Raw genomic sequence first — 21,651 nt, forward strand, 5'->3', positions numbered from 1 at the left:
TCAAAGTCTGGGTGTTGGCTCAGAGGAGGCATTTCAAAGCTTATGGATATGTGCTAAGCAGTTATTAAATAGTTCATGCCTTTATAAATATCGTTTACGAAAGCAAGTATCCTCTTCAGGGTATCAGAAAATACACAGATGTGAGTTAATTAGAGTCAAAGTGCCAGAAAACCACTATTTAGATTGGAAAAACTGGCGATAAGTTTGCCGGTGAGTACAAACCCAGTGACTTTTGCAAAACTTCCTGGCCTTGTCCCTCGCCATCTCTTCCCACTCGCTGCCTTCGGCAGCTGCAGCCAGCGAGCATGGTGCTGAGGAGGGGAGAGGGCCGGGCTGGGGGCCCGGGTGACTTCTTCTGCAGGGACACACAGAGGATGAGCCAGAGCACAGGCTCCTTTGTAAACAGGCTCAGCAGAGCGTTTTATGGCCCGCAAAGCCAAGGGGCTAATTCTGAAAACTGGCAGTCTTTGTGGTGACGAGCGACACAGCGGCACGGCCGTCGTCCTCTGCGTTACCCCATCTCCTCACTCGCCTTCCCGTCTCTGAACGCGGTGTAGATTTCTTTTTTTCCTAGACCATGGGAGGTGGTGGAAGAAATCTGCAGCAAAGCCTTCCCCGAAGCAGCAGGAAGATACACAGCAGAAGGGGCGACGTGTCGCTGGGATTATCGGGGCACTACGGTGCTGTGACTGCACGCACCGACTGTGTCTGCAGTGCCTTCAGAAGAGGCTCGCCTGCTGACTCACGCTTGCGCTGCCTTTTTCCCTCTTGTTCCCTGATGTGTTGATTTTTATCGCTGCTACCAGGGCTGCGCCCCAGACACTGTGTGATCAGGGTGTTTGTGTTTGCGTCTGACTGTGGTGGGAGGTACGAGCCTTTGGAGACGAATGTTAATATCGCTCACCCGCAAGCGAGTAACAGCGACAAAATGAAGGGGCTGAAGCCCCTGCGTCGGGGGGATGGCTGGGAAATTGTCCCCTGCTCTGATGCTGTCCCCATCTGAAAGCAATTCCAGACTGAGCAGTGCAGGAGCCGTCCCAGGGCATGGCTGAGGAGCACGATGGAGATGTGGGGATGGCAGGGCCCTGCTGTCCCGCTTCTGCCATCGCTGCGCAGGGAGTCAAAGGCTGGTAGGATGCTCCTAGAGGAGCTTCATCCGGCTCCTGGAGCCTTGTGCCCTCGCAGCCCTGCGTGTTTTCCTGCTTTGATCTTCCACACGGAGCCATCGAACAATGCCACTTCAAAGGGTGTCTGCTCTTGATGTGCAGTGCTCCAGTACCTCTCAAGGCACAGCTCATTTCCTGCATATCTGCCCAAATACCGTCAGTACCAGTCATAAGCAACACCCCTAAAATCTATGAGGATCCAGGTTAACATGCAAGGACAGTTACACCTGCAGGTTTTTTACCCTTTACAGCCCAGGCTCCTAAATCTTGTCTATGGGTATCACAGATGGTCATGTCCATCTTGTCTTCTCCATCTCTTCTGATCAGGTCACCGTTTTTTCTCATCCACCTGTAGGTTTTTAGTCCAACTTGTTTAAGGCCAGTTTGAAGCCCATCTCATTAAATTACTATCCCATAACTCTCTTTTATCTTTTTTTTGGTCAGATGATGTCCAGTGTTTTCCCAGCAATCCTCGTTCAAGGAATGACATTGCATGGCCAATTACCAGCAAGCTAATTAGCAGACAGCTTCTCCCCTCATGGCTCACAGAGTGTTACATGCCTGTTCGCAAGAGCTTGTACCGCACGGGGTCACCTTGCAGCAGCATTGCTGCAGATGAAGTGTGCTTTTCCCCCGTTTCCCTTTCCTGCTCATCAGCTGTGTGTCACACCAGGGGGGGACAGCCAGCACTCCCCAATGTCACCGAGCGTAATCCAGCGCTAGTGGTTCCTTTGAAACCCTCCCTGTGTTGCAGCAATGGTCTCTGCGCACCAGTTCTTCTTCCTACACCGTATTTATGTACTGTTAAACTGTATTTACGGTACTGCTTATTGCAGGTGTCAGCATTGCAGGTTTAGTCGCAGCGGGGATATTTGGCATTTGCAAATAGAAATTCACGATTTGGAAATCTTAGCGCTTTTCACTTGGGACTTTTGCAAGTGCTGGAGGGCGTTAAACTCGCAGCTGCTCTGGTGTTTTCTCCTGTTAAATGTTTCCTCATAGCAGAAGTGACTGGTGGCTTGTTGAACCAGGCGCTGAAAGCCCTCCAGGCATTTCGGTGGCAACACTAAGGACTTGAGACCAGCTTTACTCGGTTTGGGATTTACTTTTTGTCGCTGATTCTGAATGAGTATTGGGCCAAATATGTTTGCAAGCAATATCAGGAGGGTGTGTGCTTGTACTCCCTCTACTTTTACTTACTGGTTCTCAAAAGCAGTGCCTGGTACCATGGACCCGTGCAGCGATGACTAAATGATGACCAGAGCTGCAAGTTCTCCATCAGATTAGTCCATCTTTTCTATCCCAGCTTCCTCTGTGTTTCTGTCGTACTTGCTGGCAAAGAACATCTGGCACCACCTATTAGTAAATGATAAATTTGGATTCATTTTACCCAACCAAAGAGAAACCAGCCCCAAAACAGACAGTAGTATGAGAGCTTTAAAAAAGGTGCGTCGTCTTTATCAGCAGGTGCTATCACTACTCTGTAGAGATCTCCTCTAGTAAAATATTTCTTCGTTTCTCTCACCTAAGTTAAACAGTAAGCTTCGTCTTCATTGTGGCACTCTGTCCCAGGAAGGGGGATCTCTCCTCCACCCCAGACGTTTGGTTTAAGATACGTGGAAGTGATTGGTACCTCTCGAAGATGCTTGGGGCTATGGGCAGAGTCAGGGAAACATCCATATATTAGTTATATCTTAGGCCAGATTTTCCAGCTTTTTATTTTACAAGCATGTAGAGACATCTTAATGCATTTAGATGTTATTAAGTCTAAGCTGTTAAGTTAATTTTAATGACTTTAATAGACCTTTAGCATTCATGTTTAATCCAGTACTACTTACTGGCCTGCATGGTATGTTGATACTTTCTAAAGCTTCAGACTTGGCAGCTCTCTGAAAGAGTACTTGTATTTCCCAGCTACTTGGATGAATTTCTTTCTGCTGTCGTTAGCCAACGTAGGGTACAGCTCGGCATTTGGACTACAGTTTAAAACCGTATGCACAAGGCTTCCTGACGTTGTAGCTGTAAGCAGCATCGCTGGCTGACTTTGGGAAGGGTGCCTGGATGTGTCTGCCCGGCACAGACACTTAGTGGGCATACGAAGGCTGATGGGGAGAGAGAGGGAAACAGACTTGGGCTGGTTCAAATGAGGCGTAAAACAGCACGCCAGCCAAGGAAGCCTAAGAAGCTGTCCAGAAGACTGTACAGCCTCGTTCACTGAGATGAAACCGAGCTCTGGGTGATTCCAGCCCTCTTCGGGTTCCCAGGGAGAAACATCCCGCTGGTTACAGCACGACGGAGCAATTACCGGCCTCTGCTTTTCTCTGGTTTATTGGAACATCTTTTCTTTTGGCATTAACCTGCTACTCCAGCAGTTCAATTGTAAGTTCCAGAGTTTCTGGACTGCACTGGAATTTAATCTGCCCACTAGTAGTTGACAGTTTCCATCCCGATTTGCAGTGATTAAGAATGAATCTAGCTTGGATTTGGTGGTACTCCAGGATTCTGATATTTTGATCTTTTAAATCAGCTTTTAAACTGAATGCACATTACATATACATCTGCTTCAATTAAAAAAATAGAGTCAGTGTATCGACTTTAAAGTTAAAATTAGTAATGATTTCCCAGGTTATTGAGAATTACTGCTGTATCACTGCAGCTAAGCTTTCAGAGAGCATTTTCCATTTGATTGTTCATCTCTTTTGAGGGATACCTTTAGTGGTTGGTATTGGAAACATGTTCAGAAGAACCTTCTATGTGTGTATGTGTGGCTGCTACACTTCTGCTACCGTGTTTGAGTTAGCAAACCCAGCCCTGCCACACTTGGCTGAGCCAAAGCTTCCACGACTGGCATAGGACAAGTTTTTTTTCTGTACCAGAAACAGCCCTAAGAGCATGCTAACTTGAAAAGGCAAGAGATTCAAATCTATATCAAGGCTTGATTCTCTCACAAAGGTAATCCTCTTATGATTTTCCTAAATGTTTTGTCAGGCTTTTCTGTGTCTTGTTTTCTTAAAAGTACGTTGGCATTAAGTGCCTGCTGACCTTCCTTGGATTAGCTTTCATTGCCTAATAACTGGAGGTAATGTGTGGAAATCCTGGGGTTTACATATTTGACTGATTTATGAGTAAATACCTTCCAGTCTTTGTTCAAATCTTTGCTTGAGTCTAAAGAGGTGCTGATGTATTGCAGTCATGTTGCTGTTACTTGCGTCTGACAGATTTCTCCATTGACTCTTCCCCAAACACGACAAATACTTTTGCACCCAGTGGAAGCACCAGCTGAGGTATTTTCCTTCAAATCCTTACAGTTTTGTTTTTTTTTTGTGGAAGTTGCACTAAACCAGTTCTGCAAGTATTAACACAATTTGCTTTTTCTACTAGTCAACCATAATTCAGTACGCCTCCAGATTCCTCCTGGCAGTTTATTAGTTCATGATGGGCTGCAGCGTTTTCACTGGTTCAATTCAGCAGCTAAATTGTGTATGATGAAACCCATCTGACTGAATCTGAAGTACTCGGGACCTGCTGCCACTCTTGCATCCATATGATGTTCATTGCTTGCTCATCGCCTTTATCAGGTTATGATCTGTTCAGCTTAATACAGCTTTTGATGTTGAGCTTGTAAACAAAACCAAAAAACATTTCTGTAATGTGTCCAGTGCTTTGTGGAGAGAGGTGTCCAGTTGTACCATTCCATAACTGCCGTGTGAAACAGCTCGTCCCAGCGGGCATTTAAGCGTACTTAAACGGTAATCATATTTCTAACCCAAGCCAGGTAAATAACTACGTATTTGGACTCCTCACCAAAAGAGTGAGCTACATCTCACGTCCCAGCTTACCATGCATTTTAAAGTTCATAAAAGTTCATTTCACTGAATTCAGAGGTGGTTTCAAACCTGACAGGGTTATTTTTTCCGAGTGAAAGGTAGAACAACTACATTTTCTGCTCTTTTCTATGTAACTTAATTCTGTAACTTCTATAGCAATGCATTACGACAGTCATTTTTGATGTCGCTTGAGTAACCATACGAGATCTGATAAGAGGTTAATTTGGGAGAACTAAAACATTTCTTAAAGCTCTGCCATTGTAGCAATGTGGGCTGTATTGTACTAGCAAAGTTTTAAGCTTTTCACTTTCATGCTTTTCTGCAGGTAGATTTAAAAGTCAGGACCAGGTTCTAAGTCAAATAAGTAGGAAATGAAGCATAAAGTACAGACTTCCAGAAGCAAAAAGCACAAGACCATTTCAGGTTTTAATGAGATGTGAAATGCTCTCACCTTGCAGAAAAAGCTCTCCAAAGATCACAGTTGTCTTTAGGTTGTTCTGTGTACATAGTTGTACTGTCTCTACTACCAGTAGACAATACAATTACTCTTTGGTTATAAAATAATCATTTTACTGGAGACACCAGCACTTTCTGCCCTTATTTAGTGCTTCTCCTTTTTCATCCTCTACAGATGCGACCATGAAAGCTAACCATACAAGAGGTATAACAGAGCAAATATAGGTGCAATAGTCTTTCCCAAGGCGAAGGCTTTATTATAGACAGAATAAGGTGAAATCAGATAGCCAAGTCCCTGAGAGCATGGCAGCTTCAGCACATGGTGCGTGGGAACCTGGATGCTTTGCACAGGACTTTGCACAAGAATCGAGCGTAGAGGCAGACTTAGCTCTGTATTTAAACGGAAACCTTTTAGCAGGTGATAAAGTCATATGTCAGCATTTACACAAGCTATCCTTCAGCAACAACAAATTGTCATGCCCAGATTAGTGGGCCTGGAGTGCCCAATACAGAATTACAATAACGCTGTTCTTTGCTATCTATCAGTACAAGAGTGGTGGACAACTCCAGCTGTAAAGTCACGAGGACTCCGATCATCCTTTCCCAAAGCCTGCAGAACTGCAGAGAGATCAATCTGTTCTTCCCAGCGCTTCAGTGCCTGCCTAGGGAGAGAAAAAACACAGGTTTGTGATGTTTTTAGAGGCAGTTTCCATTTTCACAAGCGTCAAATTTTGTACTTGTTTTATAAGATCGTAATGAATGGATTGGCTAGCTCTGCAGTTTTTAATTGTTGTCAGAATGATTACATATTTCTTTACTGAAGTTAGTTCTATCCAGCATAGTTTAGGCAGATTAAATAGCTGAGAAACAAGCAGGAAGACTGGAGGATGAGTCCAGGGGGGAAAACAATCACCAAACCCACCTGGTCAACATCTCAAAAGCTGAGAAAATTAGCTCTATTGCAAGGGACTCGAGACTGCTATTTTCGGCAAGGCCAGGAAAAATTTACTGTTTTCTGTCTAGTCTTTTTGGATCTCTCTTCAAAAGTCTTCCCAAGTATAAAGACTGCTGACCTAAGTGTGCCTAATGGTCAGTATAGGAAGGGGTGCATATTGAAGCCTCTTCCTTCTAGTCAAGGACAGAGAGAATTTGGAAGAGGAGAGGACAGCCTTTGAAGCACGGCCTGAACTTCTCTTCGCAAAACATAATTAACCAGTGCAGTGCTTAGCTACCATGGTGCTCGCTGTGATTGGATCCCTTCAATGCTGGGTTTCGTGTAAACAGGAAACAATTAGAGAAGAAATGTGGTGCTGTACTTCCATTGCATTTCCTGTGCAAAACTGTGGGTTGAGCCGTTTGGGAATTTTCCCCTTAATTGCAGGCTTGGTTGTGTGAGGTGTGTTAATCACCTTTGCGTGGTGCCCCCACACACCTGCTTGGAACTGATTCAGGCAAGCCGCCTCACGTAATGAAAGGTGTTTCGGCACAGTTTGCCATCTAAAAATACTGAGGGCTGAATTCAGTCTCAGGTGGTGACGCAAGAGGAGTTGCAGAGAGATTGCACCGGTGGTGCCAGCCGCGGGAGGGAGGTGGGACACCGCAGGCTTGGCACCATCCTCCTTGCAGGCATCCCCAGAGCAGGATCTGCATGATTAGGGCTTGTGCAGGCTGTAGGTGGTTGCAGCGGGTGGTTGGGGATCCCCTGCTGCCCACCGCAGCCCTTTGGTGGCACAGGAAGTGGTGTGTGCGTTGCGCAGAGGAAGAGCTCCATGTGTCATCCTGCGAGCTCTGCAGGAGGAGCTGCTCTGCTCGCCTCGGGGCTCCTGTTCTCTGCGGCGCTGCAGTGGTAACGGCACAGCTCCAAATCAGGAGAAGAAAAGACCACCTGAGGCAGGCAAGTCTTTGAAACTTTAATAAGGGGCAGCGAAATGAAACCAGGACATCAAGACATCCATAAACCCTTGAAAGTGGAAGGAATTTGTGCATAATTAATAGCAGTAACCAAAGCAGAGCAGCAGCTGGGCATCAGTCTTGCTTGGCTTTCTTCTGGCAACTGCTTGGTATGTCCATTTTATTGACTGAGGAGTAGAGAGAGAAGAGGCAGTGTTAAATGCTATCAAACTCTTCTTGAGATGCCAACGGTAAGTATTTTCCCTGGTGAAGATCTCAGAATTGTATTGGACTTTAAGTTGGCCTCAGAGATGTGTTAGCTCAGAGAGGAGAATTTGTGACTGCATATACACAAGCCAGAAAACTTCTCTTTCCGTAAGTGTGTAGCGTTGATTCAAAGCGAAGGTTCTTGAAGTCCCTCTGTGCATCTGCAAATAAAAGCTGTAGGTTTTCTTAATATCTTCTGGATGAATAATCTCAATTATTCAACATACATAGCTGTGATGTATGGATGGATACATAAATGCAAACTTCTGAGTGACAGTTTAAATGGAGAAAAAATGAAATAACACAGTATAACACAGTAGGGGAAATACTGCCAAAGAGTGCTCTGGAAGCCACAGAAAGGGAAAGAACAAAAACTACCATATTCTAACTTAATTATCCATGTCTTTTTTTTTTTTTTTTTTTTCCTTTGGCTGGTGCTACGTGCACTTTTCTGCAAGATGATTCTTCTCAATATTACTGATGTACATGTGTGAAGATATAGTGGTAGGGCTTAGACATTCCCATGTGAAGTGCCACTGTGCTCCTGCCCTATAAATTTTAATTAAATAGCATTTTATGACCATCCAATATAGCTAATATATCCATAGCTATTTGAAAGGATGCCTTTCAAATCTATGTGCTCAGTGGAGAACTCATCTTTTATACATAGTTGTATTGGAGGGATGGTATTTAAATTACAGCCTGAAATAATTACAGGAAAGCAAATGATTACATTTATGCATCTAACATTTTAGAAGTTCAGTCTCTTACATATATTTGCTGAATAAATGTCACCTTGCCAGATCTTGCACAATCAGGTGATGTATTCACTTGCACAATCAAGAGAAATCCAAACATGCAAGAGTACGAAGGTAAAATTGGTTTTGTAATGATAAAGCCAAAGGCCTTTATTTTTGTGCAATTAAAATTTCACCTTGAAGTTGCATGGCAAGTTGTTTGCGCAGCATTTCCTTTGATTCGTCTTACCCTGAGAAGCACACACAAAAGATGTGGTAAACATGTGCTGAGCTGCAGGGTGCTTGAACTGTTCTGGGCCTTGCTTTTTCCTCCTGATGAGGCAGGACTTAAGGCCTTATACTGTGCTTTTAATTTTTGCCATCTTTTTTCTTCTTTGATATTGCTTCCCAAGGGCTAAGAACGTCTTCCTGTGAAATATTTTGGGTAGTCACCCACTTTGCAGTTTGTCATGTGTCACCGAGCTGGTGAGTGCTTTGGTCTTTGTTTTTTATAGCCAATAAAGAAGAAATCCCAGCTTTTCTTTATGTTTTTCATCTTAGGTGAAGTGCCCAGTAGAGAAAACGAGCAGGTCCAGCTTGCATTTATGGTCTCTGATTACACATAAAGGAGTTCTTGGAGGTCCTGTGGTTTCAAACAGCTTCTTGGGGGGATGATATTATTTTAGGCAGGTTTTTCCTTCCACAGAAAGGGAAGATTGGAGAAGTTGTAAAAGAGTCTGCAAAGGAACTGCTGAGGATGCCCTCTGAGGAAAAAAAATTAAGCATTTATCTGGTGATTTTATCCAAAATCAGCACGTCAGCAGCAGAAAGGAAAGAAAATACTGAGCAGTAAGAGCTCTTCTACCTTGAAAAGGCATGCTGAGCAAGGGCTGCTGCCTGAAGTAAAATACTGTGCGCAGCAATTGTGAGTAGTGATGAGTGTGGTTATGCATTGGAGCAAATTATTATGGGAATCGGTGCATTCCTGTTGCTGGATTTCTTCCTCTCAAGAGCAGATGTCTGCCTGGAAGATATGCCTTAGCCAAGCCTAACTTCTTGGTCTCAGCGTAGGAGTTACTGGATTAAATCTAAGGACTTGCGATGTTCAGAAAGTCAAATTAGATTGTGGTCCCCGCTGGCCCTTAGGCTGGTCTGAATTTGAACCCGAAGTAACCCAGTCCTAGTAAAATCCTGATGATTCCAATATAAACACACACCAGCCAGTTTAGTAGAGGTGTGGTATGGTGCGTAGTGAGAGCAGTGGAAAAAAATGGGGCGCCTTGGAAGATTTTGCCCTTTTCAGCAGTATTTCCTGTCAGCTCTTCTCAAGAGGGTCAAATCTTTACAAAAAGCATGTACTCTTACAAACGCCTACCTAGAAGCCTCTAACAGTGTGTTTCTGGATTTTTTTTTTGAATGAAACTAGGTTAAAAAAAATATAGTAATCTACCTGCCATGCACAGCTTTTCATTTCGTGTGTTATGGGTGCTGATGGTGGCACGCAGGGAGGTGAGGCTCATTGCCATGTAAGCAGCTGCTGGATTCCATCCCCATCTCTTCCTTTCCTCTAACTCGCCGTAGTTCATGGGAGCAGCTCAAGTGTTTGTTTAGTCTGATACCTGCACAGTTTTATTACTTGCTGTGAGTGAAGCGATGCTTGCAGGTACCATTGCCTTGCGGTTCCCATTGGATTGTCAGGCTCGTTCACTTCAACCTTTGCCTGAATGAATCAGCCAGAAGGTGAAGCTCTGAGAAGGAGAAACTGAAAAATCCTGTGGCCATGTGCTTTGGTTATGGGTGGCAAAGTGGGCAAAGCCGAAGAACGGCATGCTTTTGGTCAAATACTGCTCCTCAGGGCTGCCACCGGGCTGGGGGCATCATGTCTGAACGCTGCCTGCCGTTATGGGCGTGATGAATGGAGGTTGAGAAAATTGTTTTTTTCGTTTCCAATTAAATGCCCTTTCCTCCAAATAGTTCCCAATATCAACATATACACAGCGTGGAGGCATTAGAGCCTTGCCTCTTTCCCTTTTGCACAGTGCCGTAGACGTCGATAGTCCGGATAGTAAATTCCACGAGCTTATCTCTCCTAAATATGTCCGTTAATAAAAAGACGGTTGTTGGCCTCTTCTGGAGCAAACACAGGCAAGTTTATGGCAGGCAGGCGACAGCAGGCTGCCTCTCGTGTGCGAGACATTGCCAGGGTCCGGCTCAGCTCGGGCAGGCTCTGCTGGTGCTCAGACCCAGCCGCCAGCGACCTGATGCTCTCTGCGGGGACGCGGGGACGCAGTAGCAGACACATCCTATATAAACACCGGCGTGCTGATTGGCGAGCAGTCAAGCACAGCAGCCAGCGGGGATTTGAACACAGTGTCTGCTCTTCACAAAACAAATCGGAGGCGAAGAAAAAAAACACCCTGAATTATTGGATATTAAAAATAAAGCAGCCAACGCACAACCTTAGCACAACATTGATATGCTGCTTAAGATGAAGGCTGTCGCTCTCAACATGAGAGGTTTCTTATAATCTGATCCACTTTTATTTGATAAGTCTGACTTTGACTTTTTGAAAGACTAGGATTATTTTTTTTTAATAAGGAAAACCAGAATCGCTGTGTTAATTAGCAGATTGTTTTGGAAGCAGCCTGTTTATTTTAGTTTGTTGTAGGAGTGAAATGTGCAGTTAGGTCAGCAGAGACTAGCTAAGCCTTGTAAAGCTGCTTACGTTGTATTAGAGAACCTGTAAAGTAACGGGAGGCTCATTATTTCTTCTTCAAAGTTATTTCAGGAACGTCACCGTGAAGTGCAGAAGATCCCACTTTAGATGAAGCCCAAATACTAAAAATAAAGGAATTATCACCACAAACAGAAAAAAAAAAATCTGTCAATAGGAAAATAGTGCCATAGCTTGCTCTTTGAGGAAATTATAAATACCGAATAAAACGGCCCATTTCTGGAGAATCAAAGCATAGCATTCCAGCAGTGCTATTGAAGCAGCGCTTTTTCCTGTCGAGTCTCTGAATTAAGACAAATAAGAGTTTTGCTCCGCCGAGGTAATCCTTCTGATACCCTTGGCTGGTAATATCAATATGTGTGCAGGCTATTTGGATTAAGTATTAAAGCTGACAAACAAACCATTTGAATGCGGCTGTGCTTAAAAAACACAACACTGGCTGGCAGCGTGGCTTCCTGGCTATAAGGACTAGCCTGCCACCACGATGCAGTACCTAGTGGTGGGGTTTCTGGTTTGAGCCTTTAGTAGTATCGAGGGCTTTCCCAGAGCCAGCCAGTCCCAGGCTCAGCGCAACCAGGAGTTTATCCAAGGAGCACGGGCGTTATCCAAGGATAACGTGGGGAAAAGTGCAGTTGTGCACGTTGGTGTGGGGTGTGGAGGTTTCTTAATGAATTAGTGAGTTGTTTCTTTGGCTGTTACGTGTAAGGCTCACCCATTTGTAGGAAAGCTGGAAGTGGAAGGAAAATACTGCTTCTGAATGGACAAAAAGCTGGAGTTAAGGCTGCTGGATGTAATGTGAAGGTCTGCCTTTGAAAGGTGCATGGAGTGAGACGTTAACCCTACTGCTGTCTTAAGGTTTTGAAGGTGACTAGTGGTTATAATACCTCCCCAGTGGGTTCCTACAAAGATACACTTTATAAGAATCTGGTTGCAAAAGGTGTAGAGCAGCTCCACTCTAAAAACCAGACTCGCTACGGAGATGTTGGCATCTGAAGAATGCAGGCATGTACAGTCCCTGCCCCCTGTGAAACCTAAGATAATTCTGCTCAATAAATTCTTCTTGGCTCTTCGAGGTATTGTATATTGCTAAGGAAACCCCAATCACAGGCATACACGTATGCATTTGTAAATAAATGACAGTGCCCAGTTAGATCAGTGACTGATTTTTATCTAAGCTGTGACTCTCCTTCAAAGAAAAAAAAAATAGCTGTCTTATATAACGTGACTTTTTTGGGGAAAAAAAAGAAAGTGCAAAACTGAAACCTAAGTCTTGATCATTATTTTAAAAAATTCATGGAATACCAGCCCCTTACAAGCATTTCATTCATCTTCCATCTGCACACACAGGCATTCAAAGACTGTAGGCCATAACTACATTTGGAAGAGCGCTTCTGTCATAGTGTCAAATCCGTCCAGGCTTGAGGTGACATTCGGCAGTTTTCATTTCATTTTCTATGGCCGAGATGAATGGTGAGGATTTGTGAGATCTCTCGCCAGTGATCTCTTTTAGAAGATAATCCAGTCCTAGTAAAAGTGTATTCTTAGGAGCCTACAGACAGAAAGGGAAAGATAAGAGAAAGGTAAGCTAGGGAGCTGCATTTGGGTTCTAATCAGCAAAATGACAATATTCTTCATCTGCCCGAAAATCAGTGCTTCAGGGACTTGTTCAGGGTTCATTACGTGGCCACATTTTGAGTCAATATAGAGGCAGCCGTGAGCTGGCAGTGCAAGGGAATATGGTGCTGGAGGTATCATACTATTAGTGAGACACACAACCTGGGTTGAGACCATGTAGGGTCCTAAGAGAAGGGTTTCCAGCCTGGGTATAGTGCTAGAAGCTCTGTTTGTGTTATTATGTTGTGCGTACCCTACCTAAAGCTCCCCAGGAAAATGGAACCTGTCCCAGTTCTGTAAGTCCTTGAGCAAATCATTTTGCTGCGAGTCTGTGAGGAGGTAGTGGTCATTCGCAAGGCTTGCACCCATCTGCCGTCAGGGTGAATTTGTTCCTTTTGGGATGTGCTTATTTATGGGGTAGCTTGTATCACTACCCGAACAGAAAAGCATCATTTTTTGAAAGCCTGTGGATGCAGTATGTGCTGGCCACTACTGAACACCCCGTGTAACCTTTTGGTTTGCTTTACTGGTGACAGTGAACAATATACCAGGAGCTTAGGAATAACACATTTTGCCTCTTAACTGTTTGAACCTAATGAGTGACTGGCTAAAACTTAGAAACATCAAGCGTGATCTTTTATGAGTTTTACTGTTTATCCAGGAAGACCTTATAGCGGCCTTCCAGTGCCTACAGGGGCCTACAGGAAAGCTGGGGAGGGACTCTGTCATGGAGTGGAGTGACAGGATAAGGGCGAATGGCTTTAAACTAAAAGAACATGGATTTAGATTAGATCTCAGGAAGAAATTCTTGACTATGAGGGTGGTGAGGCACTGGAAGAGGTTGCCCAGAGAAGCTGTGGATGCCCCATCCCTGGAAGTGCTCAAGGCCAGGCCGGATGGGGCCTTGGGCAACTTGGTCTGGTGGGAGGTGTCCCTGCCCATGGCAGGGGAGTTCAAATTAAATAATCTTTAAGGTCCCTTCCAACCCAAACCATTCTGTGACTCTATGAGTTATTTTCCAGTTTTTCTTTAGGAGCATGCTAAAAGGAAACAGTCTGCAGCAGTGAGTCAGAGAGGCTAATTGTATCTTGCACAAAAAATCCACAAGCTTTTTCAGTTCAGATTATTTCTCTTCTGCCTTCGTTGAATTCATTGCTGGTGAAAGGTTCTGGGTAAACAGTCGTAAGGACTGAATTTTTTCTGACCACAGCTATATAAAAGTAGCACGCTACAGTGACCTTTCTCTGTTTTGCTTTTCTGCTGAGAGCAAATTGTAGGACTGTTCCTGGCTGAACATGGGCTTAATGCTACCAACTCGTCTCACGCAGATTATCAAATAGTCTTCAGGTAATAACGACCTTTGGTCACTGTGGACATGGGCCAGATCTGAACTAACAAGCTGTGGAGGCAATAGGATCTATATCCCATTACAAAACCTCTCTCTGGTCTTACTCATTAACATTTCAGTGGCAAAAGGTCAAATGAGTTATTTCATTAATAGTCATGAAACTAATTACATTGAAGTGCATCTGTCAGTAGTAAAGGCAACTGACTTCTGTGCTTCTGAATAAATTCAGTCTGCATTAGGAAATGTTATTCTGCCTCTAAATGAGAGAAATACATTGCAAATCATGAAGAGGTATTAAAAGGGAGAATGCAGATGTGTCCTAAATGTGATGTGCTTGATGCTGCAGTTCCCTAATGCAATCAATTAGTGAAATGAATAATCAGAAGTGGGTTTGAGTAGGGGAGGAGGGTCTTGGATGATACTTTGTGCCTTATCTCCTACCTCAGGCACTGGAAAGTCAGCAAGATAAAAAAGGCTGGGGGACAGGGTTGTCATTGACCTGGATAAAATCAAACTCAACCCAGCACCAGAACTAGTCCAGATATGTAGAAATGAGACATTGATATATTGCAGAGATCTGACCAGAGCCCAACAGGTGTTTATTCAAGTTGCTTCCATGGGGTTATGACACCTGATTATGTCTGAAGACATGGTTAGATTTTCTTTGCTCAAGATCACAGGAAGCTTACGATGGAGCAGCTCAAGTTTCCTGAGTGCTAATCCCACAGCCCAACGCTGCAGTGACTCCGGCTTGCTGAGAGCATGTGAACGTGTCCACCACATTACTCCCATACCCAGGATAGCACGTCAGATCAGGTCTGGTCCCAGTGCCACCGCAAGGACCGCTGTTTACTGTTGCTGTCATCATGTAATGCGAGGCCTCTTCCTTTTCCGTGTCTTCCTGAACCTGCACGCACCCCACGGGCAGCGGTGGAGGCACACGCAGGGAGGTGCCTGCTGCCTGTAAGAATGGAAAACAAAGTCATCTGCATTGCGTGGTCAGTTATGGTCCAAGACGTGTTCAGTGGGATCAGGGAGATGGCCTGTCCCTCCATGTGTGTGTGCAGGTAGTTGGGAGAGCAGCTCCATGTGAGGCCCAGGACTAAGTGGAGGGTGAAAGCGGTATGAAGACAATTCCAAGCCATTAAGCTGTTCCCTTGCACTTAGAGGCCGAGGTTTGGCTGAATTTACCTCGAAGAAACAGTTCTTAGCTAAGGATCATCAGAGGTCACTGTATTTATGATCCTAGACCCTGTGAGAAATTCTTTGCTTTACAGATCGAGTCAGTTATGTTTATCTGTTTCCTGGGGTAAGCAAGTAAAAGATGACAGAGAGAAGGGGGAAGAAGCCATAAATCAGCTTCTGCTAATTCTTGCCACTGGACAGCATTCTCCCACAGAAGGAACTCAAAAGCAAAGATGGGAATGTGGCCAGCTCTATGTTTGTATCACTGTCTCCTGTCTCTCCAAATGCACTGTCCTTTCTGCAGATAGGAAAAAAAAAACATTAAAGAGTGTGAGCAGTAACAAGGTTACACAGGTATTTAAGGTAGATGAACCAGTCTGTAAAGTAATTATGGCATGAAGTCAGCTGCATTTGCAAACAACCCACTGTTGTTAGGAAAAGTACTCCATATGAGTGTACAGTACGTGTGTATGAGTATGCAGTAAAAGTAACTGCTAGTTATGACTGTAAATCTGTCCGGATTTAAATGTCTTCATGTGTCTTATGATGCTGGCTTAGAGTTCTGCACAGGTGTGAGAAGTTAGGGGAAAAAGCAGATTTCCCCCTTGGCTTTGCTGTCTGCTGTTTTTGTGTTGTCAACAGGCTCTAGCCAAACACATTTTTGTTACAGACGTGTTGCAGGAGACTATGTCTCCCAGGTTTAAGAAGACTAGGCAGATGTTAAAAGTCTCATCGTGTATTTATTGTACATCTGGGCAACTCAACTGAGATACTTCAAGAGACCTACAGTGAAGTTAATGAGGTGGTACGTACGTATGTAACGTGCGTACTATATCCAATGAGCTGTTGTTGGAAACCAAAGGTGAAGCTCAGTCACCTTTGCTCCTAGTAAGCTCTGCGTCTTCAGACATCCTCCGGAGTCTTGTTGCAAGATAAACCTGTGCTAGACTAACTGTAATGAAGGAGTTGCTCAGTGCATATTCACAACACCGGCAACCTGGCACCGGTGCAAATATGGTCTTGTACCACTGCCAGTGAAACGCACTGTAACAGGTTCAGCTGGATCGGACAGGCCAAAAATGAATAGAAAGAGACAATTTGTTGTTGTTGTTGTTGTTGTTTGTTTTTCCTTAGTAGAGAGCACCTTGCTCTTGCTTCACTTGGAACGTTTCTTAGCAGCCTTGGGTCTCCTCAGCTCATCTGGAGCTGTAGGCAGGACTTGCGGACACCACCTGCGTGCAGGCAGTGGGAGTGATGCAGCATGATTTCCAGCGAGCAGGAAGGCAAGCAGCAGTCATACCCCTTCTTCCTCCCTGCTAATGACTGTCACGAGAATACAGTTTGTGAATGGCTTGCATTGACTCCAGGTTACCAAAGCCAGAATGTGGTCAGATGCGTAGTTCCCCTCTTGAGACACCTTTGTTTAACTGACCCTTGCAAAAAGGAGTTTTTAGATGAGGGACAACTTTTTCAAATGTTTCTTTTTCGCTTAATAAGCGATAGTAGATACAGTGAACACATCCACACAGGGAAGGGCAGTCTTGCCAGCCAAATCAGCAAAGAACAATATTGAACATATAAAGAGAGATTTCAAGGAACCTCAGGGAAGGGGAACAGACGTTTTCAGCTGATGTCTGCCCATGAAGAGGTCACAGAGAAAGAGAGATCACTGCAAGTTAATCCCTTAGGAAGGGTTGTTTAATCAAGGAGAGGTACTAGGAGAGGGACCTGGGGGAGCAGGAAATCAAGTCACATTGTTAAAGCTATCGAGTTTTGCTGTCTGAGTTAGGTGTGGCAAACGACAAAAGCAACATCCACCAGCTAACACGCAGCTTTTCCTGAAGTGCTCTGAACTGGAAGGGAATTTTCCATTAATGCCCCTGAGTGCTGGACCAGACCTGAGCACTTCTCTGGCAATGGGAGAAGGGTGTGAACTCCCAGCTCCTCTGCAGTTTCACCATGTATTTTGGCAGCCTTTGGCCTCCTCACTCTGTTATTTCCCACTTGGCCTATGCAGATAAAGAAGACAGGATACGCATTTGTTTGTTATTTGATAGGCAGCAGAGCTGCTTTGCCTGTAGCGTTTAGGTTTGGCTTGGAGCTGCCGAGCTGTATTTCCCAGCTGTAGAAATAGATCTTTATGCCCTGAGCAAGGGTTGTTCCCACTTTCCCCACCCAATAAGTTGCAGCAACCTATGCTACTGCAATTTTTTCTTGATGTATTTACTGCCGCAGATGGAGGACTCTGCAAAAGCACGGAGTGTGCTTTTTCTGTGTGTGAATTTATGGGAACGGATGACGGCTTGGCAGCCCCACTGCCCGGGCAGTGCAGGTTTCTCCTCAGCATCTCGGCGCTGACCTGGGCTGACCCGACCCAGAGTGACAGAGCAACACCGCTTGTTCCCCTCTGCTCCTCTTGATGGCCACTGTGGAGGTGGCCGAGGTTGCCATGTGCCATCAGGGCAGTGCTGTCCTCTGTGAGGTCCCTTGGGAAGCGAGATGCCCGAAGACTTGTCGGCATGGAGTGGTCAAAACTTGTGGTCGCCAAGACTTCCAGCCCAGCTCAGGCTGTTAAAGATGGATGTCTGTAATGTCCGTAATAGCCAGGCTGCCTTCTCGCTCCGCTCTGCACACACAGTGTAGGACCGAACCCTGAACTCTTTGCTCTGGCCATGTTCTGCGGCAGTGCATAACCGCTGATGCAAACCGAGACAAAAACCAAACACCTGCTCTAATTACAAATGGCATATTTGCTTGCAACGAGCTAGCAAATAGTTTATTATTTCGTTACCAGAAACACGGTGTTGTCAGCCAAATCAGTGCACTGATGCAGCAAAGCGCTTCAGTGAAAGAAAATAAAAGCCGAGGAATCCAGGCACGGGCACAGCTCAGGCAGGTTTCCCAAGCGAGACGTTTCAACACTGCATTTGTGCAACTAAGCTGATGGCGGAGCACCGAGCAAAGTCGCCCTTAGCTCGGGGCGGCGCGGGGAGGCTGCTCCTGGGCAAACCCCGGTGCTTCGCTGTGCCACCAAGGGACATGAACCAGCGGGGAGAGGGAGGCACAGCCCCACAGGAAGAACGTGCTGCTTTTATGAGTCGGACCCACAGGAACGTGGCTCTAACTTCATTTGTGTTTGGCTGTATTTATCTCTGTAGACCCCTGGCTGGTGGCAGGCCGAACTGAGTTTGGTGTCAGGCTCTTCTCTCAGGTGACAAGTGATAGGAGGAGAGGAAATTGTCTCAGGTTGCACCAGGAGAGGTTTAGAGCGGATATCGGGAAGAATTTCTTCGTGGAGAGGATGGTCACGCGCTGGAGCGGGCTGCCCAGGGAAATGGCGTACCCCGTCCCTGGAGGTGTTTAAGAGATGTGCGGACGTGGTGCTAGGGGACACGGTTTAGTGACGGGACTCAGTAGGTCAGGTTGATGGTTGGACTGGGTGATCTGGAGGCGCCTTTTCCAGCCTCGGTGGCTCTGTGGTGCTGTGATCTTGCTCAGCAAGTCCCAGCCCTGCAGCCTGGTGGGGGGTTTGCGTTGGCACAGCTCGCTCGGCAGTGAAGGAACTGCCAGAAGGCGAAGGAGAAGCATTTGCAAAGTAAAGCTGCTGGGTTTGTGTGCTTTGGGCCTGTGACAGGAGAGAGGTGAAACGTCACTACCATCCCATGCACCAGGGAGCCTTTCCTCTCCTGGTCTGCTCTCCCAGAGACCGTTTTCAGCACAGTCATCCTGGACGTGAGACTCGCTTGCAGGCCCAGGCCCTGGACCAGCAGCATTGGGTGAGTGACCTGCAGGGTCCCGCAGCCCCGCGGCTGGTCCATAACCTTTCTCACAAGCTTCCCAAGACCCATCTTTGATGCAGGCAAACACTTCAGCACTTAGAAAGCAGAGTCTCCGGGAGCTGGGGTGTCCCTGTGGCTGGGAATCGCCTTCCAGCCTACAGGCAGCCCTGGCTGGCGTCTGCGGGTTTGTGCTGGTGCCAGGGAATGCACGCTTTCCTCGCCTTCCTCACCTTCCCCTTGCACGGGAGCGAGCTCAACCTGCCAGGCTTTGCTAATAGACATGTTGCAGGGACGTGTTGCGAGAGCCTACCTAAGGCATCGAGGGATCCTTATTTATTTATTTATCTTTATTTAAAGCCTATGCAGTTCGTGCATGGTGAGGGTCGGGGTAGTCCTTCAGATCAGCCACCCGTTGTGTTTGTCGTGATAGCTTTGTCCCAGCCTGCGTGCTGGAGACTGTCTCGCTGCTGCTTTGTTAGTTTATCATTTAATATGAATGCAAAAATCCTCAATCATGTAAAACACTCGCTCGTTCCCCCTCTCCCTCCCAAATTAACCAAGGCTGAAAAATAACACCGTATTTAAGCAGAGGCAGCAAAGCCTTTTTCCAGTCTTAGAAATGGAAATGACTTGTGTAAGGCAGCTGTGGTATTTTTTTTTAATGCAGGGAAGCATGTTTCCTTTTCATTTGTTAATTGTAAAAGCAAATTCGCCAAGGAGAGCCTAGTTAAACAAGTCTGGCGTTGACTAGAGAGAAGAAAAGGTCCTGCCTTTGCTCTGTAGCTGGCTGACCTGACTCACAGCCACGCCACGGCGCGTGTGTTTCCTAGGGCTGTCTCCAACGCAGTCCCCTTGGGTTTGGGGAGCCCTGGACAGAGGAGAGTTTCCAGGAGAGTTCACGCTGCCCAAAATGGGCCAGCATGCAAGGATGAATTATGCCAGCATCTCTTGGGACATCAAGCCTGTATTCTGTCACCTTTCAGTTAGACATTCTCATTTTGGCTGCAGGACGTATGCCACCCCTAAAATGGTTTAAAGTGTCTCTGTATACCATGGTGGGAAAGAGAAGCAGCTGCCTGAGAATATTTTCTCCATTGGATAATTACGGTCACGAAATTCAGATAAGGCCCATCATTGCTGGCTGTTTATGTTATTAAGGTGGAAATTCCTTGGTCCCTGGGAGCTCCTGGCTCTCACTGACTGACACCTCCTGTCACCTGCAGATTTTAGCAGGGCTGACAGAAACGATTCTTGAGCCTTCTCAGAAGGGTTTAAGCCCACCGTGTGAGCTCCAAATTTAGCCAAATCATTTGAATATAGTTTTACTCAAAAAAACCAAAAAAACAAGTTTTCAGTCTTCCTTTGAATGCAAAGTTAGCATTGGTTGGTTGAATCTAGCTGGTTGAATCTACTACCTAGGGCCTGACTGTAGCATGCTTACCTATTTGGTTAGTGAATCGATTTTCTTTATTATTTAACAGGATCACTTGGTGCATTACTGGTCGTATTATTAGCAGTATTATTTGGTTGCTATCAGTACTATAGGTAGTGTTTAACAGGAGCGAGTGGGAAGACAAAGTGGGACTTATCCTTCCTGCCATCCAAGCAAACAAGAGCACTGTGGAGGAGTTAGCAGCGTGTCACAGTGCTATGGGGAGCGTGGCGTATACCGGCACACTGTTTAAATACACCTCCAAAGGAGAGGGAAACACCGGTTTAAGTAGTAAGAGCTGGTACGGCTGTGACTGGAGTCAAAGTCATCCAGTGCCTGGCTGGTGGCCACGTAACACCCTTGTTTTATGTAGGGCAAAAGCTACCAGGGTGGGGCGGGATTGGAAGTGGAGGCCGCAGCGTGCGCCTGGCACCCTTCAGAAGTGTGGAGGAGAAGCTCAGCCACCTGAACGTTTCGTGCTAAGAGGCCTTTCTCCTCCACACCTCCCTCTGCATGGCCAGCCACATCGGCGATGCCGGCTAGCGAGAAGCGGCTTTTGCATTTCCAGGGGTAGCTGCGAGGCGCAGGGACACCCATCTATGTTTGTCAGTCGTTGTTGATCCAGAAGCCAGGCAGATTAAAATAAATGGACAAAATAAAAACTGCGATGGGAAGGAAAGGTAGTCACTGTCACGGGCTCTTAGAGTGGGAATAAAACCTTTCCCCTTGGCGGTTTGCGTTTGAGACTGGCTGCCTTTCGGAAAACATGCTGTAGTGAAATCTTGGTGCAAACACAGAGTAATTGTGAAACTCTCTGCTCTGCATTTATACTGCTCTTAGACCTGTTAATCTCAAAGCAGGCTACAGGTGAAGGGAAAGAAATAGAAAGGAAAGCAGTAAGCATTAGCAAACTGCTCTAGGGTGTCAGGGAAGTGGAAAAACTTGTTGCATACACGTTGCTGCACATTTTTCTCTGGGCGCTTGTGGCAGGCGTGCAGTTGCATTGATCATTGCCACCCTCAGAGATAGCATTTGCCTTTCCCAAGGAGAGAAACTTGAAAAGCACGCTGCTGTTAATGTGTACGGAGCACACGTGCACAGAACCGGAGCGCCCGGCCTCTGGAGGCAAGAGGCACCGGTTTGCTGGTGCTCTTGTAAAAGCCATGTGAAAGAACAGGGTAAGGCTACGACGAGAACAAAAGGGCATTGTGCTATA

The 21,651-nt window shown here is 45.8% G+C and overlaps 1 protein-coding gene across 2 annotated transcripts in view; it reads left to right on the forward strand.

Annotated features, from left to right (window-relative positions):
* Positions 1 to 21,651, forward strand: part of ELOVL6 (ELOVL fatty acid elongase 6) — a 70,210-nt gene that overhangs the window by 12,766 nt on the left and 35,793 nt on the right. Inside the window, exon 2 of one of the 2 annotated variants that reach the window (XM_083834554.1) lies at positions 5,996 to 6,132. The exons of the other annotated variant lie outside the window; for it this stretch is intronic. The gene's annotated coding sequence lies outside the window, so the exon portion shown is untranslated. The remainder of the gene's footprint in view (positions 1 to 5,995; positions 6,133 to 21,651) is intronic. 2 annotated transcript variants of the gene reach the window in all.

The sequence above is a fragment of the Anser anser genome, assembly GCF_964211835.1.
Source record: "Anser anser genome assembly, chromosome: 4".
In the NCBI taxonomy this organism is placed as follows: Eukaryota; Metazoa; Chordata; class Aves; order Anseriformes; family Anatidae; genus Anser; species Anser anser.